The following is a 27,755-nucleotide window of genomic DNA, read 5'->3' on the forward strand; positions in this document are numbered from 1 at the left end:
GAATCCATTGACACACCAATACAAGTTTCTAAACACCCACGCAGTGATTCCTAGATCTATACACACATCTAATCACTTACCTATAGATTCACTCATAGATGCTGTCAATGATAAATAGAACACTATCAAATATAGTTATACACCTATATTGACATTACACGTCAGCACACATCCTAATCACTTATGAAGTCACCCTACTCACTTATGCAAACAATGGATCATACTTACATTTACTTAGCTACACACTTTTACAAACACTACTTCATCTATTCATATAGATAGTAACTCATACTTAGTGTGTTATAAAATCACTATTACAAGTATAAAGTTTTCCAAACAGTCACTCTTACAATCACTGAGTCTTATGTATACTTATTTATATACAACAACTGACATATACACTGGCTTTTATTTTTCTAGTTTGTTGGACATGTACCATTGAAACATATATTTGCTCATCACCACACCCATAAAGATATTCACTCACCCAAACAACTGTTATAACATGTAGTTTTAACTTCATATACCTACTGAATCAACTATTCACACATCTTTGGGCAGTCACACACCCCCCACCGCACCACACACACATTCACTCTCCCATACAAATACTCAGTTAACTAATCAATAACTAATATAGACTTTCACATAGCTAGTAACCAACTGGTTTACAGTTTACACAACAAGTGACAAAGTGATACAGATATTCACACAGTTTAGTCACTATCCAATATATTTAGTGAGACACTATAAATTAGTCAAGTAAACAGTTAATCACACTGCTACTAAATCCTCCATCCAGATATTTGTATTTATATATCCACTCATTCTTCAATGCAAATTGCTATATATATAATACATATTTAAATAACGAACCAAACCACATTCACTGGATGATATCATCAGTGATGTCATCAGTGATGTCATTTGAGATGTCATCAGTGATGTCACTGACCATGTCATGAATGATGTAATATGTGACATCATCAGCAGTGGATTGCGGGCGCGCGAGATGTAGTTAGTACAACTAACTATATCGGAGGAATTTCAATGGTTTTGTACGATTGAAATGTCCAGCTAACTATAACACCCCTAAAACCTATGGTTTTTTCAGTGAATTTCCAAGGTTTTTTAAATGCTAATTCCTAACTATATCAGGCCTGAAACCTATGGTTTTTTCAGTGGATATATAAATATATATATATATATATATATATATATAAATTCACTGAAAAAACCATAGGTTTCACACATGTTATAGTTAGCTGGACATTTTATTGATAAAAAACCAATGAAATTCCCCCGTTATAGTTAGTGCAGGCAACTATAACTCACGCGACCGCAATCCTCTGCTGATGCTAATACTGTATTTAGACACTTATTTGCCCATGTCTTCTTCCATTAAATTTTAGCTATACATATATTACAAATATTTTTTTTTCATAAAGACACATATGTCATCAGCAGAGGATTGCGGTCACGTGAGTTATAGTTGCCTGCACTAACTATAACGGGGGAATTTCATTGGTTTTTTATCAGTAAAATGTCCAGCTAACTATAACATGTGTGAAACCTATGGTTTTTTCAGTGAATTTGCAAGGTTTTTTAAATGCTAATTCCTAACTATAACGTGTGTGAAACCTATGGTTTTTTCAGTGAATTTGTATGGTTTTTTAAATGCTAAGTTACTTTACGCCATTCGTGGCGTGCGTGCCCACTTAACGCAGTTCGTTCCATGCGAGCACGGTGTGCTTCGCGCACCGTGCGTGCACAGTGAGCACGCGCGCCCACTTTACGCAGTTAGTGCCGTGCGCGCCCACTTAACGCAGTTAGTGCCGTGCACGCACGGTGGGCACGCGGTGTGCTATGCGCTCCGCGTGCCCACGTTACGCTGGATGGGCCATGTACGCACGATGCGCTTCGCGCACCGTGCGCACTTGGAGGACATATTATGCGCTTCGTTGTGAAAGGTACTCTTTTACATTTTCATAAACAAAATATGACATGCACAAATGGTGCCCTTTGGGCACCATTTGCACACGGGGTGGGGAAAGTGAGGTTTTTTTTTTTTTTAAATTTTTTACCGTACGCGTACGGTAAGCGTAATCGGCAATTTTTCAAAAAAAAATAAAATTGAATTTTTGGCCTTGGGGGTTCTTTGGGGACACCTTCATCAATGTTAGGTGGTTAGGAGCTGTCTGAACAGCCCCTTTACATGTTTTTTGCCTTTGACTTCCGTGCCCCCTCAGAGTGCGAGAGAGAAAATGGCGGCCGCCGCTTCCTGGTTTCGATCGATTCGAATGTTTAATAAGATCTAACAGCCAATCAGAATCGCGCTCGCGCACGGCACCGTACGCGTACGGTAAGCTTACCGTAAGCGCACGGTAAGCGCACCGTAAGCTGCCACAGATATATATATTGATTTAAATGCTATTTTCTCAGGATCTACTGAACAGATTTACACCAAACCTACAAAAGGCACTTCCTTGACCTGTAGACTACCTCTCTGCCAAATTTCAAGTAATTCTGTTCAGCCGTTCGGGCTGTAGCTGTGTCTAAAGGTCCTATGGAAAAATGCATGGGAAAAATGCGTTTTGGGACCCCCCTTTTTTCTCAGCCCCCGCTTGACGAATCCCCCCGAGACTTTCAGGGTAGGAGCGGAGCGCAGCGCCCCACCTATTTTGAAAATTTCGCGAGGATTCGTCGACCAGCGCCAAAGTTATTCCAAATAGAATGCTGCGGATTTCCTATGGAAACAGGGTCCTAACTATAACTATCTACTGGCGACCGCCAGTAGATAATATATATATATATATATATTCACTGAAAAAACCATAGGTTTCAGGGGTGTTATAGTTAGCTGGACTTTTCACTTGTACAAAACCATTGAAATTCCCCCGTTATAGTTAGTTCAGCTAACTATAACTCGCGCGCCCGCAATGCACTGCTGATGACGTCACATATTACATCACTCATGACATGGTCAGTGACATCACTCATGACATCACTGATGACATCTCAAATGACATCACTGATGACATCACTGATGACATCATCCAGTGAATGTGTGTTATTCTGAAAATTAAATATGTTTTATATATGTATATCTCAAGGTCGATGGAAGAATAAATGAGTATATAAGTGTCTAAATGGATGATTTGTTTTTGAAAAATTGATTGTGTAACTGACTGATTAAGTGTATCATAGTGAATACATGGCTTAGTGAGTAATGTTTAAATATGTAAATATCTGTATCAGTCTCTCACTTTGTGTATAAGTGGCTGCATGGGTTGGTGAGTAGCTACATGGGTGTCTATATAGGTTATTAGTTGGTTTTTTGAGTATCAGTCTGAGTGTCTGCATGGTTCGGTGGGGGTATTACGTAGTGCATAGGTGCATGAATGAGTGACTCACTGTTTGTATGTGTTGAACACAGTATGTGTGCAGGACTGTATGGGTGGATGAGTGTGTGTATGGGTGTGTTAGTGAGTGAATGACTGTCTCAATAGTGTCTTTATGAGTAACTACATATGTTTTAAACTAGTATATGTGACTATTGGTGTATATATGTGAGTATATGTGAGAGTGAGAGATTGAAAGAGTTCCTGTATGAATAAGTATGTGTTTCTATAAGTGATTGTTTAAAAGACTAAGTATGTGTAAGTTTCCGTAGAAGTAAGTGTGGTGGTGTGTGTATAACTGTATATGCAAGTAAATGTATGTTTGATTCTTTATTAGCATGAGTGACTATGTGTGTGAGTAACTATGGATGAGTGGCATTGTGTAACAGGATGTATAGGTGTATGAGTACATATGATGAGTGAGTACATGTATGAGTGACTGTATTGGACTGTTGGTGAATGAGTGGATGTGTATGTGGATCTTAGAATTACTGAAGAGGTTGTTGTAACTGGTATTGGTATGTCCATTGTTTTGAAAATTTTAGTCTCTATTTTTGAATGTGTGTATCAAAGGTTATATTAGGGTGAGAGGAGGTCTGCCACTCTATCACAAGGATAATGTCATCAGTGATGTCATCAGTGATGTCATTTGAGATGTCATCAGTGATGTCATGAGTGATGTCACTGACCATGTCATGAGTGATGTAATATGTGACGTCATCAGCAGTGCATTGCGGGCGCGCGAGTTATAGTTAGCTGAACTAACTATAACGGGGGAATTTCAATGGTTTTGTACAAGTGAAAAGTCCAGCTAACTATAACACCCCTGAAACCTATGGTTTTTTCAGTGAATTTCTGAGGTTTTTTAAATGCTAATTCCTAACTATAACGTGCCTGAAACCTATGGTTTTTTCTGTTAATTTCAAAGGTTTTTTAAATGCTAATTTCTAACTATGCCTACAGAGATAGGACATGTGAAGAAAGAAGAAAAAATGCACAGAAAGAAACAAAAGAAGTGCAGAAAGAAGCAACAGAAGTCCTCAAATACGAAGATAAGTGCAGGAAGAAGGATAACGTGCAGAAAGAACAAAAAGAAGAGCAGAAAGAAGCCTTGTTGCAAAATCATCCTGTACCCTCAACTTTTTCAGACGGATACTGGTGGTAACTGAGTCTGACTAACCAGTCCTAGAGCCAGTGCTATGTTAAAAGACACTTAGAATACAGTGAAAACACCTACATACACTAGGGAACATTATGCGTTGGGGTCCCCCTGTGATTAGCCTTACCTCCTCTATAAGCCCCTAGTATATAATAGGGCATGGGGATTAAAACTACCTCTTAAAACAGGCCACAGGGCGTTTTTGCACACGTTAACTCAGGCCCCGTCCCCTCCTTTCACCATTGTGTAAACACGCCCTGTGTCCGTTTTTAGTTGGGAGATTAAGTTCATTTGAGTCCTGAGGGTCCCTAGGGTCCAACTAGCCCACTAGGTACCTCCAGTAAGTGCCACAGAGCTGCGTTGCAGAGAGGTGTAAAAAGTGGCACGGCCTGGACCACCTCTCTGCAATGCAGCTCAGTGGCGCTTACTGGAAGCACTTGGTGGGCTAGTTAGCCCCCAGGGGCCCTCAGTATTGAAGGGAAATTATATCCCCAATTTAAAACGTGCCATGGTGCGTGTTTGCACACGTCACCTCAGGCCCCGTCCCCTCCCTTCACCACTGTGTAAACGCGCCCTGTGGCTGTTCTAAGTTGAGAGATTAAGTCCCCTTGAATCCTAAGGGTCCCTAGGGTCACACTAGACCACTAGGTACCTCCAGTAAGCGCCACAGAGCTGCGTTGCAGAGAGGTGTAAAAAGGGGCTTGGCCTCAGAACACCTGTCTGCAGCGCAGCTCCCTGGCGCATACTGGAGATGCCTGTTGGGGGCGCGTTTGCAGAGTGCTGCATGGAGGGGGCATGGCCTCCGGCACGATGCCAGTCTTTTATTTATTTTATTTTTTTAAGAAGGGGGGCTGTGTGGTTCCCCTTCTTATTCTAATTTTTTGTCCCTGATGACCCCATCCCCCAGGGCCTGTCTCCTAATTATATTTTTTTGACCCCAATCCCCAGGGCCGGCCACTGTTTTTTATTATTTTAAAAAAATATATATTTATAGACACACCTAGGACATGCTGGACAAACCGTACGTACCTATCACCATGACGATTTGCGTGATATTCATTAAAAGGCGACTATGCATGCAATTAATCCACGTGGAATGTATTTACACCACTAGTGAAGCTCTGACATGTCTGATGCTCTACCGTGCCTAATCCCGGTAGACACCCTTGTCGTTTATTTATACAAACATGGGTAGCTATTGACGGGCACATTTAATACACATGCACACCAAGCCATTCAAAGGGGATTCGACAAAAATTCGACCAAAACTATGCAAGAAACCCCCCTCACAGTTAATAAAACACACATCCACTGCCGGATGTGTAATACTTTTAATTTTACTCTCTGGAAAGGGGACGAACATCACTTGCGAGTCACAGCGCGCTCCTGACAGAGCCCAATGCTGTGTTACACCCACCATTGCCTGCCGAGTGCCACACACCTCTGTATTGTATTCCACTAGCTAGTGCATATGCTATGACACTCTCTAGCCCATGTGCACTGTAACACCACCCCGTGAAAATGTCATGCCACACTTGTCTTCGCACGGGTTATATTGCCCCATCTAACGTGCCTTCCTCGATGCCTATGTTATAACGCACAGTGCTATGCCATACGTATTACAATTTGGGATCCATATCTTTGTCACAGTGCATATGCAACGTTACACTCCCCAGCACATATTTTATATTACAACTTTAGAGACTAGTTAGGTTACACAACACTGCCCTGTGCATATTACACTCCAAGGCGCATATCGCATAGCACACGCTAGTGCCTGTGCTATCTCGCGCTCTCCAATGAATCTGTCATTGCGCACAATGTATTGCATATTATATTTCACGCCTGGTTCATCTTATATCACACTTTTTGGTGCATAGTTTATACCATACACTATATCTAGTTTTCATTTTCAATCGTGCTCTCAGGACTATGTTCTATATAACACTGTGTTCACCTACCCTTTTCACGGGCATTACATTTTGCGATAGGGGGTGGAGGGTCAGGGGGTGTTTTTGCCAAGTGAGCCCGGAGTCACAGTCACTAACGTCTTCTTCTTCCTGAATAAAAGTGAGATTATGCTGCATACTTGTTCATATTTTAAGTAGTTTGCACAGACAAAATGTTTTAAAAACAATAAAGTTTCTAATACCCGCCTTCTCTGAACAGTTAGCTTGCTGCCCCATCCCCCTCCTCCCTATCCTCTGTTGTGTGAATCCATGGACTAGCCTCCTCCCTCCTGCCATGCATGGTCTGATGTGCTGCCACTGCCCTCAATTTAGTATGATGTACCAGTCCACTCCTCCTGCCCTCCATTGCCCAATTCTATGCCCCATCATTGACCTCCTGCTTAAACTCTGTGCTTAGCTTGCTGCCCCTATTCTCCTTCCCCCTGCCCTCCGATGTCTTTGTGCATGCCCCTGCTCCATCCTTTTTGCCCACCATGTCCCATGGACCTGCCACTCCTATCTACTCTGAGTGTTCTGTTGAGCTGCCACTCCCCTCCCACCTGCCTAGCATTGTCAGATGACTGTAACCTGTCCCTGCCACCTCCACCCTGCCTGTCCACATGCCATGCCTCTATCCTCTTCCTCCTGTCCTACATGGTCCATTGTACTGCCACACCCTTCTGCCCTCCCTGGTCTGTTGTGCTGCAACTGCTCCTCCTGCCTGCCCCGTGTGGTCTGTTGTGAGGCCCCTTCCCCTGAACTTTCTTGTCTGTGCACAGGTCCTGACCCTCCCTTCTATCCTCCATCGTCCTTTGTGCATGCCCCTGCACCCTCCTTCTTGCCCATCATAGCCATTGTGCTGCCACTAACCCTCCCACTTGCCATGCATGGTCTTCTGTGCTGCCATGGCCCCTCCCACCTTCCCTGTGTGGTCAGTTAGCTGCCCCTGACCCCCTCCCACCTTCCCTCCATGGTCTGTGTGTATGCCATCACAGTCTCACTGTTGCTCTTCATGTTGTGTCTTGCTTCTAGTGCCCATCCTGCCTGACCTCCATGGCCATCTTGCTGCTCCTGCCCTGCCCCCTTGCCCCAGCCCTCTGTTTACATGTGCAGACCCCTACTCCCTCCCTCCTGGCTTGTCTGTTCCATTGTAATGCCCCTGATCCGTCCCTCCTGCCCTTTATGGTCTGTTATGCTGCAGCCTTCTCTCCTGTCTGTCCATTATGGTCAGCTAGCTACCATTGCCTCTTGCCCCTCTGTTCTCTGTTGTCCATGTGCATGGTCCTGTCCCCTCCCTCTTGCTTTCTATGGATTGTTGTGCTGCACTCCCGTCCTGCATGCCCTGTGTGGTGTATTGTGCTGCTGCAAACCCTGATGCCTGCCCTGCAGGGTCAGTTTGGTGCACCTCTCCATGTCTCTCCTGTCCTCTGTTATCCAAGTCCATGTCCCTATCCCATTTCCTTCCATGATCCAATGTACCATACTTGCGAACATTTTGAACTTGGTAAGAGGGAGATTTTGAAAAACAACTGGGGTATTGATTTTCCCCTTTGAGTTACATTGAAAAAGAGGATATTGTAGACAGGAGACAGATCAAATAAAGCCCATTTGAGCTTAAAAACATTGAACGTTTCCTGGCTGAATCGGGTCTGTTGGCATGTATGGTTGTACTACCATTGCCTCTTCCTTCTGCCCACAATGGTCTATTACATTGCCACAGCCTTGAAGGAGGGTAGATTTTGTATCACAGGGGGCCCCTGGCCCGTTCTGTCCACACCTGAAGTATGAGACCCTTGTCCTTGCCCTGCCAGCCGCATTTGTAGGCCGTATTAAATTGACCAGCGGGTCCTGTGTTGCTATATAATTATCCTGAGACATCCTTACCACTCAGCCAGCATAAAACCCCTGTGTAGGCCCTTCTGTTCAATATGTAGGCCTCTTTGTTAAATTGACCATAGCTCTGCAATTTTAGTGTATAGCAGTCTGAAGGCAGGTCTGCGAGGCCTTCTGCTCCAAACTAGTAGCCCCCACCCTACCCGAGTGCTCCGTGCTCGGTATCAAAGTTCAACATCCCCCTGAAGCTGTCGACATACAGTAGGCTGCATCCTGGACTGGTACTTGCTTCCTGGGCAGGTTTCCCGCTTTTAAGGAAGTGGCAACCGCAGAGCGTCAAGTTAGGAGAACTGAGGAGATTTTATACATGAATATATTGAATTCCTGTACAATACCCATTATTTTCTGCTTGCTCTATGGAACTTACGATAAGCGATTGGCCTGAGAGACTGACCTTTTCACCCAGTCCATTGTCAGCATTAAGTGGGTAAATGACGAAATGTCTGGTAAAATCTGCAGACGAAGCTTTTGGGTAGCATACGTAGGTAGATGTAGCGTGCAAAGGAGCCCACAAAATGATATAAAAAGGGAGCACCCACAGATATCGACGGACAACCTCGCCGTCTGTATGTAGGTTAACAGGCTGTGCAGGTTTTCCCCAAGAACTGGGAGCTCTTGTCTTCCTTTGCTTAAAATGTCTTGCTCGGCTTTGCTTGAAGTATCTTATTCTATTTTACCTATATGAAATGTCATGTTATGTTTAACCATTGTTCTCTTTACTTTTGCATTTAAAAGATGTTGTATTTTAATTGCAGGAATGCTTGCTCTAAGAGTAAATGTGAGTGTCCCTAGGTAACATTTTCCTTGGTGTAACTTGTTTCTCATGATGCATTTATAGATGTGTTTTCTCTCTCTCTCTGTCAGTCCATTAATTGAGATACAGAGAATATCATGACAGCTGTATGATTTTCTGGATTCTGTATTTTGTACTTTAGGTCTCTATTCTGCGGTTTCTTTGAAGTTGCATCTTCTCATTAAACTGCCATTGTATTCTGCCTCCAATTCCATGTCTCATATGTCTGTTTTCTTCATTTTTGGAGCAAGCGTTCCTAGGCACCCCGGCTCAAATTAAGGTGCCCCTTTTGTCCCTGACTCACTCTCCTGCTCAGTTCTGTGGTGGCTCCCGGGGCTCTGGGGACCGCCCCTAGCTTCCTTGACCCGTAATAGATCTTCCCTCCAACAGCCTCTCTTGCAAGTCCTGTATTGTTGGTTTGTTGCCCCTGCCCCCCTTTCCACTGCCCTCCATAGTCTGTTGTGCTTCCACGGCCCTTCCTGCCTGCTCAGTGTGGTTAAATTGTTGCCTTTGCACCCTCCTACCTGCCTTCAATTTTCAGAGTCCGTGCCCCTGGCCTCTGCCTCTCAACAGTATCCTAATGAACAACTAGATTGCTAACATTCTATATTTATTATAAAAGTGTGGAGCGCCTGACATCATCTTGATGTAATCAAAACTGTAATACCTAGAGCATTCCTTTAGAAATTACATATATGAGAGGGTCTTATTGGCATCAAAATTATGGTTAGTGCTCTAAAAGACTAAAATAAGGACATATTTTCTGAGTTTTCAAATAGCGACAAAGCACTTTTAAATTATTTGTGATCTTTATGTTTTTTTATCTAGTTGACAACTTGATTAAATGTTGCACTTAGGGGAGAGGATGTGGTGTTACTTCCAGAACTGCAGACTTTGCAACTGGGGAACCAGGTTGAAGTTTCTGCTTCAGCTCGACATTCTGTGATTCTGGTCAAATCACGTAGTCTCCCCATGTCTACAACCAAAATGAATTTGTTCTTGTGTGATGTAACCAATGCTCATGTAAAGCACTCCAATACCTGACAAGTCTGCACTATATAACACTGCAAAAACACAAAATAATAAGTGTTTTGCACACTTCTGTCATTGGGCTATATTTGGGCTATATCTGGGTGATTTTGGGCTACATTTGGGCTCTTTTGTCTCCGGTGGCCATCTTGGGAGATTTATTTGTTATGAAGTTTCCTAATTTCCTCATGTACTGCAGTCTCCTCAGTCGGAAATGCTTTCAGTTTTTTACTTTGATTCCATCATGAAGGTATTCAGATATGTCACACATTTGCCATGAATTCTGAATGTTAGCACTCTAGTTGCTCATTAGATCACTGTAGTAAAACTACTGCTCACCATGGAAGTCTGCTCCTGGTATTAAAAGTGCATGTTTCAGTCTGCATGTCAGAATTTTTTAATGAAATAGAAGAGGATTTGAGAAGTCACTCAAAATGTGCCCTCATTTTCTTTCTTCAGCATTAATCATAATTTCTATGGCAAAATGAACCCCCTCATTGTGTTCCTTTTTAAATTAAATGTTTTAAGTGTTACCAGTTTATTCCAATCAAGATGGCTTCAGGTGTGCCATACTTTTGTCATAATGAAGACAGTAAGTGCTCTAGTTGTTTTTAAGAACATTCTTGGACATTCTGTCATTGGGCTATACTTGGGCTACATCTGGGTGATATTTGGGCTACATTTGGGCTCTTTTGTCTCTGGTGGCCATCTTGGGAGACTTATTTGTTATGAAGTTTCCTAATTTCCTCATTTACTGCAGTCTCCTCAGTAGGAAATACTTTCAGTTTTTTACTTTGATTCCATCAAGAAGGCATTCAAATGTGTCACACATTTGCCATAAAATCAGAATGTTAGCACTCTTTTTGCTCATTAGATCACTGTAGTAAAGCTACTGCTCACCAGGGAAAACTGCTGCTGGTATTGAAAGTGCATGTTTCAGTCTGCATGCCAGGATTTGAGAAGTCACTCAAAATGTGCCCTAATTTTTCTTTATGCAGCACTAATCATACTTTTTATGGAAAAATGAACCACCTCATTTTGTTCCTTTTTAAATTAAATGTTTTAAGAGTTACCACTTTAATCCAAGCAAGATGGCTTCAGGTGTGCCATACATTTATCATAAGTAGGACGGTTAGCGCTCTAGTAGTTCTTTGGAACACTCTGGAAAGCTGCAGTAGAACACAAAGGAATCAACTGACAGTCTCTGCCCTTGTTGGATGTACATGTTTTACTGAGAATGTCAGACTTCATTCTCACATGACTGAGAAAGATAATGTGAATTTACAGAAAATAAGCTCTCAGTTTAGCTTATAGATCACCTTCCAAACCTCTGTGGTAAAAGCATGAGAAAATATTTTTCTCTCAATCATGATATCCCAGCAGAAGGCTTTTTCACATGGTGAAATCACCTTAGAACATACCACAATTCCTAAAATGAGTATGGTACCATCAACAAATGATTTATAATGTAACTAAAGTCTTAAAATCTTCTATTAACTGCAATGCTTTTTAATGAGGTGCTATCATGTATATTGGTCCCAAGATGGCTGCCAACACTTCTTGGATGAAGTGCTGACAGCCAATCAGATCTCAGGATGAGATGTGTGGTTAGGCTCCGCCCACATATATATATTGATTTAAATGCTATTTTCTCAGGAACTACTGAACAGATTTACACCAGACCTACAAAAGGCACTTCCTTGACCTGAGGACTACCTCTCTGCCAAATTTCAAGTAACTCTGTTCAGCCGTTCGGGCTGTAGCTGTGTCTAAAGGTCCTATGGAAAAATGCATGGGAAAAACGCGTTTTGGGACCCCCCTTTTTTCTCAGCCCCCGCTTGGCGAATCCCCCCGAGACTTTCAGGGTAGGAGCGGAGCGTAGCGCCCCACCTATTTTGAAAATTTCGCGAGGATTCATCGACCGGCGCCAAAGTTATTCCAAATAGAATGTTGCGGATTTCCTATGGAAACAGGGTCCTAACTATAACTATCTACTGGCGACCGCCAGTAGATAATATATATATATATATATATATATATATATATATATATATATATGGAAAACGGAGCACTCTGCGGGTTTCTTTAAATGCACTTTTATTCTCAGTATCCCCAGTAGACGCGTTTCAGCAAACTGCCTTTCTCAATACTGGATATGGATGTGAGGTCACATGATTGATTTCAAATACACTTGTAATCGCTCCCATTGGTTCACTGATTCGTTCCCATGGAGACGATGTCAAGTCTCCATTCACCTTTCTCAGCAAGCGTGCAGCCATCTTGGAATGTATTGAAAGTCAATATCCAAGGGAGAGTCTTTTAGCTCTGCGTGGCGTAAGTAGCTTTTCTTCCATAATGGAACTTCGCTGCATGATTTGTTGTTCATTTACACGCTGGTTATGCTTGAGTTTTTGTTGGTGAGAGCGATATTCTCTTACAGTGTGTATCGGTGCTTCCCTCGTAGCCGCAATCAACAATTACAGGAGAGTAAACGCGAAGGCGCCGGTCTGAGTAGCCAGCATCTTGACATTTAGTAACGTCCCTTTGCGGCGCGCTTCCTCCTGGTGATTGTAGCGGACCGCTACAATCACCAGGAGGAAGCGCGCCGCAAAGGGACGTTACTAAATGTCAAGATGCTGGCTACTCAGACCGGCGCCTTCGCGTTTACTCTCCTGTAATTGTTGATTGCGGCTACGAGGGAAGCACCGATACACACTGTAAGAGAATATCGCTCTCACCAACAAAAACTCAAGCATAACCAGCGTGTAAATTAACAACAAATCATGCAGCGAAGTTCCATTATGGAAGAAAAGCTACTTACGCCACGCAGAGCTAAAAGACTCTCCCTTGGATATTGACTTTCAATACATTCCAAGATGGCTGCACGCTTGCTGAGAAAGGTGAATGGAGACTTGACATCGTCTCCATGGGAACGAATCAGTGAACCAATGGGAGCGATTACAAGTGTATTTGAAATCAATCATGTGACCTCACATCCATATCCAGTATTGAGAAAGGCAGTTTGCTGAAACGCGTCTACTGGGGATACTGAGAATAAAAGTGCATTTAAAGAAACCCGCAGAGTGCTCCGTTTTCCTTTGGGATTTTTGGTGATGAATTTAACAACGTGCAAGCCACTCGCACGGCACGGAAGCACCCGTCTATGGAGTTCGGCAATGTGAGCGGCATTTGATGGAACCATATATATATATATATATATATATATACACATACATATATATATATATATTATCTACTGGCGGTCGCCAGTAGATAGTTATAGTTAGGACCACGTTTCCATAGGAAATCCGCAACATTCTATTTGGAATAACTTTGGCGCCGGTCGACGAATCCTCGCGAAATTTTCAAAATAGGTGGGGCGCTACGCTCCGCTCCTACCCTGAAAGTCTCGGGGGGATTCGTCAAGCGGGGGCTGAGATAAAAGGGGGGTCCCAAAACGCGTTTTTCCCATGCATTTTTCCATAGGACCTTTAGACACAGCTACAGCCCGAACGGCTGAACAGAATTACTTGAAATTTGGCAGAGAGGTAGTCCTCAGGTCAAGGAAGTGCCTTTTGTAGGTTTGGTGTAAATCTGTTCAGTAGATTCTGAGAAAATAGCCTTTAAATCAATATATATATCTGAGCCAGCGTACGGTGCGCTTACGGTGCGCTTACCGTACGCGTACGGTGGCGTGCGCGAGCGCGATTCTGATTGCTTGTTAGATCTTAGTAAACATTCGAATCGGACGAAACCAGGAAGCGGCGGCCGCCATTTCGTGTGTTTCACTCAGAAAAAAAAGAGTGATATCTTGAAAAGGTGGCAAGGGAGAGAGTTACAGACCCCCTAACATTTGTAAGGGGGTCAAAGAAGGACAGAAAAGTACAAAGAAAACATTTATTGATTTTAAAAAAAATCGCGGGGTACGCGTACGGTAAGCTTAACGTACGCGTACGGTAGAAAAAAAATAAAATAAAAGAAATGAAATGCAGATTTAAGAGTTTAGATATTAGGGGGCTCTAAAAAGAGCCGTTGTGTTTATGAAGTGATTTTTTAGTGGTACCTACAAGTAAGTACCGATGCAGAGTCTAAGGTTCAAGAGGAAGACTCTGTTCCCTTCATCAGTGAAGTGCACACCATCTTCTCTATAAATGTCTTGCATGTCGTAACGCAAGTTGTTGTGGTAAATGGAACCCATACCATAGTCACGGAGGAAAGCAGAAACAGATTTGTTGACGTGCTTTCTTGCTTTGTCAATCTGTGGACAGAAATGATTGGACCAGTTCCATTTTTGCCTTTGGCATATGTTAGAAAACACAAAGGCAGTTTTAGGGAAAAGTGAAAACAGTTGTGCAAAGGTGTCCTTCATAAGCATTTCCAGACCTACCCCAGTCAAAGTGCCTAGGTCATTGCCACCACAGTGCACTATTATGAGGTCAGGGTGTTGGATTTGCATGAAGGATTTCACCAATGGCATCAATTGGTGCCACTTTAACCCTCTCTGACCAATCCATTTAATGTCTACATTTGGCAAAGCAAGGTCTCTCACCATATCTGTTTTCTCTGCATACTTTTCACTCCAGAAGACATAGCTGTGCCCTACAATCCACACTGTGAACATCTTCAAAGGAGAACGGGATGCACTCAGGAGGTGTAATTCAGTAGAATGGTAAAAAGAAATGAAAGACAGTTTGGAAATGGGGGCATACATATTTTTTTTATAAAAAAAAGAACTGATTGGCTGTTTCATACCATTCTACAATAAAAACTAGGCTGTATGTGTAAATTAATAGAAGCATGTTTTGTATTGGTACAGAAAAATGTGTTACCAAAGAACAGTACTATGGATTTGCTGTTAGGTTTGAAAAGTCAAGCACTCTTGCTCTTTGGAAATGAAACATTGTTTGGTGAACTTCTGACCTAACTCCACACAGCAGTGTTCCATGAGCTGTTGCTATGGTAGCAGGCAGAAGTCAAGTTGGGGGAAGGGTACTAGGCAGAAGTCAAGTTGGGGGAAGGGTACTTTTGGAAAAGGGTTGGTTTTCAACCAATAGAAATGTGTGATTACATTTGAAAAAAAGGGGGAAGCACTGAGATTTGAAATTAACATGTATATGTGTGGAAAAAGAGAGGGAAAGTTTGCCATTATCTGGTTCTGCTGAGAGGAGAGAGGTGTAAAGAACAGAGATCCTGGCTCTGATAATCTGCTGTTTGAGTGCCACATTTCTTTCACAACTAACTAATTTTAAAGGTGAGTTTAGAGTTTGAGAGGGGATGTATATGGTAAATTAAGAAATGAATAATAGAAATGGAATTCCTTTTGTTGAAGTTGTGTTTATCATTTTCTGTTTTGGGAGAAATTTAAATGTGAGGAACATGTAAAATAATATGGACTATGTTTTCACGATAAATTAAGGTGTACTGGTATAAATAAGGAATACTTTTAGGGTTTGAGGTTGCACTCAGTAATGCAAATACATTCAGCATTACTAAGGCTGGTTGCCCTTGCTGGAGTGTAGTCAGTCACCCAGGTTACACATGTTGTTGGTCTCAGAAAGCTGTTTGGTATTGCTCTGGTGATTTTACATTTGCATTAGAGGGAAAGGGGGAGGTATTTTTTTATGCAGAAGCAGACTCTTAGCACACAGCCAGCTGCTTACCCTGTGGAATCATGCACAGTATTCACAACCGAGTGGGGTTTGAGGTTTCAGTCAGTAATGCAAATACATTCAGCATCACTAAGGCTGGTTGCCCTTGCTGGAGTGTAGTCAGTCACCCAGGTTACACATGGTGCTGGTCTGAAAAAGCAGTTTGGACATGTGCTTTTTTGAGAATCTAAAAAGTTGGTTTAAAATGTGTCAGTCTGTAAAAGTGTTTATCACTTGCCAAAAAAAAGAGTAGTAAGTGTGCTTTCAAATTGGCAAAGAAATTTCGTTTTGTGACTAATATGAAAACATGACTCTGTGTGCAAAAAGGAATTACAGGCAGAGATGTATTGCGTATTGCTCTGGTGATTTCACAGTTGCATTAGATGGAAAGGGGGAGCCATTTTTTGGTGCAGAAGCAGACTCTTAGCACACACCCAGCTGCTTACCCTGTGGAATCATGCACAGTATTCACAAGCGAGTGGGATATGAGGTTTCAGTCAGTAATGCAAATACATTCAGCATCACTAAGGCTGGTTGCCCTTGCTGGAGTGTAGTCAGTCACCCAGGTTACACATGGTGCTGGTCTGAAAAAGCAGTTTGGACATGTGCTTTTTTAAGAATCTAAAAAGTGGATTCAAAATGTGTCAGTCTGTAAAAGTGTTTATCACTTGCCAAAAAAAAGAGTAGTAAGTGTGCTTTCAAAATGGCAAAGAAATTTCGTTTTGTGACTAATATGAAAACATGACTCTGTGTGCAAAGAGGAATTACAGGCAGAGATTTATTGCGTATTGCTCTGGTGATTTCACAGTTGCATTAGATGGAAAGGGGGAGCCATTTTTTGGTGCAGAAGCAGACTCTTAGCACACACCCAGCTGCTTACCCTGTGGAATCATGCACAGTATTCACAAGCGAGTGGGGTTTGAGGTTTCAGTCAGTAATGCAAAAACATTCAGCATCACTAAGGCTGGTTGCCCTTGCTGGAGTGTAGTCAGTCACCCAGGTTACACATGGTGCTGGTCTGAAAAAGCAGTTAGGACATGTGCTTTTTTAAGAATCTGAAAAGTGGATTCATAATGTGTCAGTCTGTAAAAGTACTTTTCACTTGCCTAAAAAGTAGTAGAAAGTATGCTTTGCAATTGGCAAAGAAATTTCGTTTTCTGTCTAATTTCAAAGCATGACTTTGTGTGCACACAGGAATTATTTTTAGATATTTAATTTGTGAAGGTGTTATTGTGATTTTCATTTATAGGAAAGGGGTTTATAGTATTTTAAGATTTCTAAAGAACATAAAAAATGTAGTAATATATTTAAATAAAATAAAGGAATTTTTTTTTAGTTTTTTTCAGGTATTGCTGAAGAGCAGTGAACAAAATTTAAGATGCCTACAAAATCCAGAGTAAAGAAAGACCACAAAAAAACCTATATTTGAAGACAACTGGAGGACCTAAGTTAGTTAGAGATGCTCATGTTGGGAAAAAGAAAAAATCTTCTGGTAAGCAAACAAAAGATTTTTTAAAGAACATATTCAAAAAAAGGAAAAATGTACAAAATGTCTGTACTGGAAAGAATGTTTTCAATAGAAAAGGAGAGGAAAAAATTGAGAATTTAGTTAATGCAAATATACCTTCTGCAACTAAAAAGATTAACTTAAACAGAAAAACAGCGTTTAAAGAGATACGTAGAAAAATGTTTCAGAGAAGAGTTATGTCCAATTTGATAAAGGATGTGAAGAAATATAAGCAAAAGGCAAAATTTTACAAGAGAAAAAAAGAAATTGAAGCCATTGCAGCAAAGGCATTAGAATTAAAAAGGAAACTATTCATTTTAATTTTGAATAGGATGCGTACATTAGATAAAATGGTTAATTTACTGAAATCACAAAGCAAAAGGAAAAGAGTAGTGAACAGAACAAACTTTTGTAAAGTGTTTTTAGGAAAATGGATGCATAGTTCAAGTAGTGAACCTTTTTTTAATGAAGAGAGCTATTTTCAAAGTAATAGTTTGCTGCATGCAGTTGACACCAGAGGTCGTGCTTACGAAGTGAAAAATGGTTGCATAATGGAGAAGGAGATAATGGTTCCAAGAGATGAGGTACAAGTGATGGCGGATGAGGCTATGGGGAGACGTCCTAAAGCCCCAGTGTACACTTGGAATTGTAGTAGTATTTGCACTGTGCGTCAGGAATCTATTGATAAATTTCGTGAGTTTCTAAGAGAATACAGTAAAAAAAAGTGTAAAACAGAAGATTAAGGTGCTTCAAAGTCTAGATCCATGCAGAGTGAGAGAGAATACTGGTTTGCAGGGTCATTCTCTGGCTTGTCTATCTAGAAAAGTGTGTATTAGTGTTTTCCATCATTTTAGAATGCTGGCTGTTCATCATACTGAAATGAGAAAGTTAGTGAGACGGTTGTATTTTGCTAAAAGTCCAGCAATAAAGTTAGATGAATTGAATAGGGCTCTGTTCCGTGGGTCAGTATCAGATGTAGAGAAGGTTGTTGATGAAATTCAGTTTTGTTACTTTGGTCCTGAACAAAACAGTGCAGAAAAGGACACAGTAAATGAGGAAGAAGTGGAAGAGAATGTACAACCATTTTTAAGTAAGACATTTAATGATCACATAACAAAATTTGAAAAAATCTCTAATGAAAGACCAAATATTACTTGTATTTTTTGCCGCAGAACTCATTATAGAAAACAAACCAGGTATGTTGATCTCTATAGAAAAAGTGAAAATGAAGATAATTATAAGTGGAAGGATTTTGCCACATATATATTTCTTGAAAATTGTTTTGAATTGGGTGAAGTTCAGCGTATTTGTAAATACTGTTACAACAAATTAGAAGAAAATAGAATGCCGACCAGAGCTGTACATAATAATTTAGAATTGGATGTTATTCCTGCCGAACTTTCTGAATTAAATACTTATGAGTCTATACTTATTCAATGTGTTCATCCGTTCCAGACCATAGTACGTATGGAGCCCAAAACTGGTAAATTACCTCCTTCAGATTTACTGAGAGGTTTAAAAGGTAGAGTGGTATATTTGCCCTTGGATTTGAAAAAAAATATGGAAACTATTGATGCAGATACTTTGGAAACTGAACCATTAGTTATTCTGGTTAATGGTGTACCTACAAAGAATAAGAAGATTTGTCAGGAGCTGGTAGATGTACGGAAAGTACAAAGAGCAAATTTGTATTTGAAAAGGAATAACAAATGGTATGAATCAATTTATATAGAAGAAGAAGAAGAAGAAGATTTACAAGAAGACACAGAAACACCAACTGGACAAATTGAAAAAGTGGACAAGTCAAAGGAAGAAGAAATTTATGAACATTTTAGCATACATCCTCTTCATTCAAAAGAAGTTATGGGAGACAATATTGATCTGTTTCAGATGAAGAAAGCAAAAGGAACTCCCGTGAGTGCATGGGAGGAGAGCTTGGAAGCTCGATGTTTTCCCCAGCTGTTTCCTAAAGGAAAAGGAGGACGATACGATGAATGTCCAGAACAGATTCCAGCTTCTGAGTATCGGACTACAAGACTATATGCAGAAGATCCAAGATTTCGACAAAGTATTCCTCATTTGTTCCATCTTTTATTTGAAAGCGACTTGTCTGCATTATCATATGCAGTAAATCACATTTTAAAAAGTGGAGTACATTTACAAAATGTGTCTGCTAAGGATTTTATGGAGAAAGTTCAGCACCGAGATGATCATTTGGAAACACAACTGATCAATCTGATGGCTTGTCAGCGTGGGACTAATGAATATTGGTACCGACGCCATGGTGAATTAAAATGCATGTTACGGAATTTAGGAACACCAACATGGTTCGTTACCCTAAGCTGTGCTGAGTACGCTTGGGATGATTTACTGGATTTTCTACGAGAGGCAAATTCAAACATTAAAAACATCGAATACAAGACAGCAGGAGAACTGTGCTCATTGGATCCGGTTAATGTTTGCAGATATTTCAATCATAGATTTGAGGCTATGATGTCCTTCATCTGCAATAAAAAAAATCCACCTCTAGGAGAAGTAGTGGATTTCTTTTGGAGAAAAGAGTACCAGGCAAGAGGTGCTCCTCATATTCATATGCTGTTTTGGATCAAGGATGCCCCAAAGTTTGGAACAGATGCTGATGAAGCAGTGTTATCTTACATTGAAGAATATGCAACATGTGCTATACCAAAAAGCACAGAAGAGAAAAAGTTAAAAGAGCAAGTTTTACGTTTCCAAAGTCATCGGTGTGGAAAATACTGTCGACGGAAATACAAGAGCAAAGATAAATACTACACTAAATGTCGATTTGGATTTCCTAGATCTGTTCTTTCAAATGGAAGAGTAAACAGTTTTATGTCATCTGTGAGACATACTATCACAAGAAAATCACCTAAGAATACCTACAACCTTAAAAGAAAAGAAGAATCAAAAAATATAAATGACTACAACCCAGTCATTTTATCCATGTGGAATGCTAACATGGATATACAGTATGTAGCTGACAATTCCATTGCTGTTGCTCGATATGTAACGTCTTACATTACGAAATCAGAAAAAACAGAATTGAAGGAAATGTGGGAAGAGATTTCTCACAAGAAGACTGTCAGTAAGAAGCTGTACAGTTTCAGTTTAAAGATGTTATCGCATCGAGAAATTGGATCCTACGAATGTTCAGATAGGTTATCTTCTGCAAGTCTCTACTCGAAATCAAGAAGAATAATTTGGGCAAGTTTAGGCCTTGCAGCAATGAGAAATCGGGTACTGAAATCTGTTGGAGAAATTGAATATTTGGCCGAGAATGACCCAGAAAGTACAGATATTTTGAAATCAAACATGTTGGACACATATTACCCAAAGAGAAGTCATCATCTGGAGAACATGTGTCTTTATGAAGTGCTGCAGAACTACATTTATTCACGGAAAGCCGCAGAAGACATCAACAATGGAAAATATAAAGTCATTGGTGAGGAAGGATGTTTGGTGAAGCAAACAAAAGGAAGTTTGATAAATCACAGGAAGCTGAGTTGCGACAGTACTGACAAAAAGGAATTTTACTACTTGGCTCTTTTACAGCTGTTTAAACCATGGCGTACAGAGGATGAACTACTGGGAGAATTTCAAAGCTATGAAGATTCTTTTAATGCTTGCAAAGACAGCATACAATGCAGTACATTCTCAACTTATCTGCAAATGTTAAATGAAGAAATTGAACAGGAAACTACAATTGCAGCAGAAGTAGCTAGAGACAGTTCTCAGGACAGCCAAAGTTCAGGAACACTCAGTCAAGATCCCCTAGGACAACCAATCGTTGAAAATGAAGAATCAATAGCCATGAATGAAGTGGAAACGGCTATGAATCAAGCTCAAGAAGAATTTATAGACTTACAAAATTTGGAAAGACAACTGAACGAAGAGCAGCAACAAATTTAAGAGATCAGAAACAAAATTGATCACGGATTTCTACATGAAAAAAAAGAGTGCTCATGCACATCATTTCATCCAATCAGGATGTATGTAAGTGGACAAGCTGGAACTGGAAAAAGTTTCTTAATAAAAGTCATCAGAAGCTACCTACAGCAAAAAACGGATTCTACTTTGTCTTGTGTGGTTACTGCTCCAACTGGGTTAGCAGCATATAACATAAAAGGAATCACCTTACATCGTTTGCTAATGTTACCAGTGGAGCATGAGAACAAAATACAATACAACAAGCTAACTGGAGAAGCATGCTTGGAAGTTTCAAGAGTATTGAAGAAGATGCAAGTTCTCATTATTGATGAGGTGAGCATGGTATCAAACTTAATGCTTGCCTTTGTGCATTTAAGAATGCAGCAAATTCTAAGGACAGACTATGACGTGTTATTTGGTGGAAAACATGTCATAGTTTTTGGGGATCTTCTACAGCTTACTCCAGTTAAAGGACAACCAGTGTTTAATACTGTGACACATGAAGACACAAAGAAGTCATTGGGAAGCATCGGTAATGCAAATATTTGGTCCTTCTTTGAGTACAAGGAACTCACTACCAATATGAGACAAGCAAACGATGAAGAATATGGAAGTATTCTGAAAGATATCAGAATTGGACTACTCACTGAAGCTGGCACAAAAGCATTACAGAGTCGGTTGCTACATAATTTATTTCCAAAGGAAGAAATAGTTGCAGAGAAGATATACAAGAACATTGCAGAAAAGAAAAGTGTCATCTGCTTAATGCCAACTCTACGTGAATGCTCAATATTCAATGAGGAGCTTTTGAAATTGGAAAAGGAAGATATCAGGAAATTGGAAGCAGTGGACAAAATTGAGGATGGAAGAATTACTATCACATTAACAAGCACACTGAAAAATGTATTGGATTCACTAGAGGAGAACATTTCCAAAACAGCTGGATTAGAAAAAAATCTATATGTTTGCATGAACTGTAGAGTATTTTTAAGGAGAAATTTGGATGTTGAAAAAGGTTTAGTTAATGGAGCTATGGGAAGAGTTGTGGGTTTTATTAATTATCAGAAAAAAGATGGAATTGAATGTTTAAAAATAAAATTTGATCAGATAGAAGAAGTTAAAGATATTTGTCGTTGTTCAGTTCGTTTCATGCATGTGAAAGACTTATATGTACGTAGGAAGCAGTTTCCGTTTTCTCTAGCATATGCTGTAACTATTCACAAGTCTCAAGGATTGACTGTAGATTGTGCATTTGTGAACATTGGTTCAACTGTGTTCAAAGAAGGTATGGCATATGTTGCTTTGTCACGAGTGAAAACATTATCAGGTTTATTCATGATAGACTTTGATGACTCAAAAGTTAGTGCTGATACAAATTGTGTAAAGGAGTATAATAGATTAAGAAGAAGCTATGCTCCTCATTTAGGTCAGTATCCTGTGTTGGAGAAACGTGTAGTTTCTCGTAAAAGGAGAAATGAAAATATCTGTAATGAAGATGTAGAGAGGAGGAAAAAAAAGAGGAGTGATGTAATTGCAAGCAAAAAGAAAAAGGAAAATGAAGAACAGGTTGTAGGATGTCATTTTGAAAATAGCTCTGGTGTCAACTGCTACGCTAATGTAGTGCTGAATGTTGCATTTTATCTGGAAAGTGTGCAAGAGCAGATAATAGTAAATCAGGGAAAAAGATTCTGTTCTGAGTTGAGTCTCCTTTTTCAAAAGCTGAGTAATGATAAAACTCAAATAGAAAGTGCTACTGAAATTAGAAAACTTTTAGATGTATGTTCAGGACGAACACAGTTTTCTCAAAATGTACAGCAAGACGCACAGGAATTCTTGATGTTTTTTCTTCAGGTACTGGAAGAAGAAGGGGTTCCCATTGAAAATTTATTTGGTCTCTCTTATAAATGGGAACATAGTTGTGAAAACTGTTATAATATATGTGGCTCTAATGTTGATTCTGAAAGGTTTATTTATTTAACATTGCCAGAAAGTAAAACAGTCACTTTTGCTAAATTAGTTAAAGATGCTAATCATAGCATGGAATGCAGTGAGTGTCAATCTGACATGTTTTCAACGTTAATTTTAAAAGAATACGGACAGTATGTAATTTTAATGATGCAACGCTGTAAAGCTGATGGTTCAAAATTAGATACTTTAATAAAGAAGTTTACAGGACAGCAATTATCAATTTCAGGAAAAACTTTTGTAACAGTTGCAATAATTTTCCATGATGGACCTACTGTAACTTCTGGTCATTACACAGTTTATCTTAAATGTGAAAAAGGCTGGACACTGTGTAATGATTCCCAATTGATTTTTAAGCAACGTTTGCCTTTTGATTTAGCAAATTCCTATATAATCTTCCTGAAACAAAATTTTAGAGAGACTTGGCAAGATCTGTACAAAACAAATTTACCATTTTATTGGATTACCATTGGAATTTTCAAAAAAAATGATTTTACAAATGATCATTTGGCCTAATGGAAAGGTAACCAATTGTAATGTGGACTTTTTCAATTTTTAATGAAACTTTGGAAAACCAAAAATTTAGAAAAAATCGGCAACATCTGCACAATTTAAATTTTGGAATGTTATTGGATTGCCATTGGAAATTTATTCCAAAAAGATTTTTAAAATTACTATTTGGCCATGCGGAAAGGTAAACAATTCTATTGTGGACTTATTTAATTATTAATTAATCTTTCGGAAACCAAAATGTTACAGACAATCGGTGAGATCTGTACAATTTAAACTTTAGATTTTTATTGGATTACCATTGGAAATTTAATCAAAAAAGAATTTTAAAATTACTATTTGGCCTAAAGGAAATGGAATCAGATGTATTGTGGAGTTATTTGAGATATATTTTTGTGATTATACTTCTGAAACAAAAATGTCAGACGGTATTTTAAAGAAATAAGTATTGATATTAGATGATATTTTTTAAGAATATTAATCATTTCTATAAAGTTATGTTTATGCAAAAAGAGATTGTGGGCTTTTTTAAAACAATCTTTGAGATTGTTAATTTTTTTTTTGCCCGCTGTTAAATGATGAATGCAATTGCTTTCACAATTTATAGTGAAATGCAATATATTCTGAAAACAGCAAAAAAAAGGCAAAACATTTTTTGGAAAAATATGTAAATATGTGTACTGTATTATAAAATGTTTTATTAAATATTAATACTTTTTTCTTTTTTTTCAGATTGAGATAGAACATTTTCGACAACTAGAACCATTTTTAAAGCAATCAAAATTAAATTTAAATTAATAAATAATTTTTTGAGTGGGTATGGTAAGTCAAAAATTTCATGGTCCCTTTTTTCCACTTCTCCACAATCACATTTTCAGTTTTTCATTGTAGTCTCTCAAGGACCTTGTAATGTGATAATTGATTTTTAGTGTTTTTTTTAAAAAAAAATATTAATTACGCGTACCGTACGCGTACGGTAAAAAAAAAAATCAAAAAAAAGTTTTAAAAACATATATAAAAAATAGATGAAAGGTAAGGTTGGCTCTTACAAGAGCCGTTGTGTTCATGCAGGGACAGAGGAAAGAAAGAATGGGAATATTAGTCGGTACGACAAATGTGCTGATCTATTTTATTGTTCACTAGGGAAACACTGGTCTCCCTATGACAAATTAGATCATGACAAGTGGCGCACCGTATTTCAACCCTCAAAAAACGATGGTTTGTTTCCAGAGGAGAAGAAAAAGGAGATGCTCCCACCACAGATGAAGGGCTCACCTGACCTGCAGAAGAAGGACTCGGCCCTGCAGATGATGGACCAGGCTGAGCTGCTGTGGATGTGCTTGGTTGACTTACTGAAGGGTTACCTTCAGTATGTCGAGCATGTGTCCTTCTGTGTACATCTTTAAGGTGCCTCAACATGGTGTGATTCCCGAAGGAATACTTCTTGTTGGGATTCCCTCTTGAAAGTACACGGCCACACAGCTTACAAGTCACTAAGGGTGCATTTACCTTTTTCTTGCCCTCTGGAAAAGTAAAATACTCCCATATGAAAGAGGTCTTTTCTTTCCTCCTTCTCTGCCTCAAGGTAGTGCTGCTAGCCTCATTCTCAGAAGAGCTCTGCTGTTCTGCCATCGTATCACAAAGACAACCCAGCTCCTTCTCCTAAGGGATCACAAGCAGAAATGAGGGGAATGGGTGTGGTGTAGGAGAGTTCTAGAACTGAAAGCAGTTTCAACCAATCAAAAGTTGTGTTTCATGATCACATGACCCACCGTACGCTTACGGTGCGCTTACGGTACGCTTACGGCAAAAGTACGCATGCGCGTAAAAAAGACACGCGCTCGCGCGCATGCGCATAACAGTCACTCCCCAACACTTCCACGTAACGTGCGCATGTAGCGTACACGCGTACGCGCCCCACGCGCAGTACGCGCGGCTACGCAAATTGCGTAACTATACGCAAACAGCGTAGATAAATTACGGACATTGCGTAAACCGTACGCTTACCGTAAGCTTACCGTACGCGCACTAAAAAAATAAAAAAAAAAAAAAAAAAATATTTTCAAAGTTATACTAATATATCTTACCTGTTTGGTAAAAAAAAAAAGAGAAAACTTGAAATATTGCAGATTTTTTAGAAAAAAAACATAGTGTTTTAAGAGAATAAAAAGTTTTTAAAAAACTTGTTTTTTTAAAAAAAAAAACACATTTAATATAAGAATTTATAAAAAAAAAATCATAACAAATCAATAAAAAAAAATATGGGAATCACATATGTTATAGCTAAGAATTAGCATTTAAAAAACCATACAAATTCACTGAAAAAACCATGGGTTTCACACACGTTATAGTTAGAAATTAGCATTTAAAAAACCTTGCAAATTCACTGAAAAAAACATAGGTTTCACACATGTTATAGTTAGGAATTAGCATTTAAAAAACCTTGCAAATTCAGTGAAAAAACCATAGGTTTCACACACGTTATAGTTAGGAATTAGCATTTAAAAAACCTTGCAAATTCAGTGAAAAAACCATAGGTTTCACACACGTTATAGTTAGCTGGACATTTCACTCGTAAAAAACCAATGAAATTTCCCCGTTATAGTTAGTTAAGCTAACTATAACTCGCGCGCCCGCAATGCACTGCTGATGACGTCACATATTACATCACTCATGACATGGTCAGTGACATCACTCATGACATCACTGATGACATCTCAAATGACATCACTGATGACATCACTGATGACATCATCCATGTGATAGAGTGGCAGACCTCCTCTCACCCTAATATAACCTTTGATACACACATTCAAAAATAGAGACTGAAATTTTCAAAAAAATGGACATACCAATACCAATTACAACAACCTCTTCAATAATTCTAAGATCCACATAAACATCCACTTATTCACCAACAGTCCTGTACAGTCACTCATTCGTGTACTCACACATTATATGTACTCATACACCTAAACATCCTGTAACACAATACCACTCATCCATAGAGTTACTCACACACATAGTTACTCATGCTAATAAAGAATCAAACATCCATTTACTTGCATATACAGTTATACACACACCACCACACTTACTTCTACGGAAACTTACACATACTTAGTCTTTTAAACAATCACTTATTGAAACACATACTTATTCATACAGGAACTCTTTCAATCTCTCACTCTCACATACACTCACTTATATACACCAATAGTCACATATACTAGTTTAAAACATATGTAGTTACTCATAGAGACACTATTGAGACAGCCATTCACTCACTAACACACCCATACACACACTCTTCCACCCATACAGTCCTGCACATATGCTGTCTTCAACACATACAAACAGAGAGTTACTCATTCATGCACTTATGCACTACGTAATACCCCCCAATGAACCATACAGACACTCAGACACTCATACTGATACTCAAAAACCAACTAATAACCTATATAGACACTCATGTTGCTGCTCACCAACCCATGCAGCCACTTATACACAAAGTGAGAGACTGATACAGGTATTTACACATTTAAACATTACTCACTTAGCCATGTATTCAATAAGATACACTTAATCAGTCAGTAATACAATCAATTTTTCAAAAACAAATCATCCATTTATACACTTATATACTCATTTATTCTTCCATCGACCTTGAGATATATAAAACATATTTAATTTTCAGAAAAACACACATTCACTGGATGATGTCATCAGTGATGTCATTTGAGATGTCATCAGTGATGTCATGAGTGATGTCACTGACCATGTCATGAGTGATGTAATATGTGACGTCATCAGCAGTGCATTGCGGGCGCGCGAGTTATAGTTAGCTGTACTAACTATAACGGGGGAATTTCAATGGTTTTGTACAAGTGAAAAGTCCAGCTAACTATAACACCCCTGAAACCTATGGTTTTTTCAGTGAATATATATAT

This window comes from Triturus cristatus, chromosome 4_2, assembly GCF_964204655.1.
Source record: "Triturus cristatus chromosome 4_2, aTriCri1.1, whole genome shotgun sequence".
NCBI lineage: Eukaryota > Metazoa > Chordata > Amphibia > Caudata > Salamandridae > Triturus > Triturus cristatus.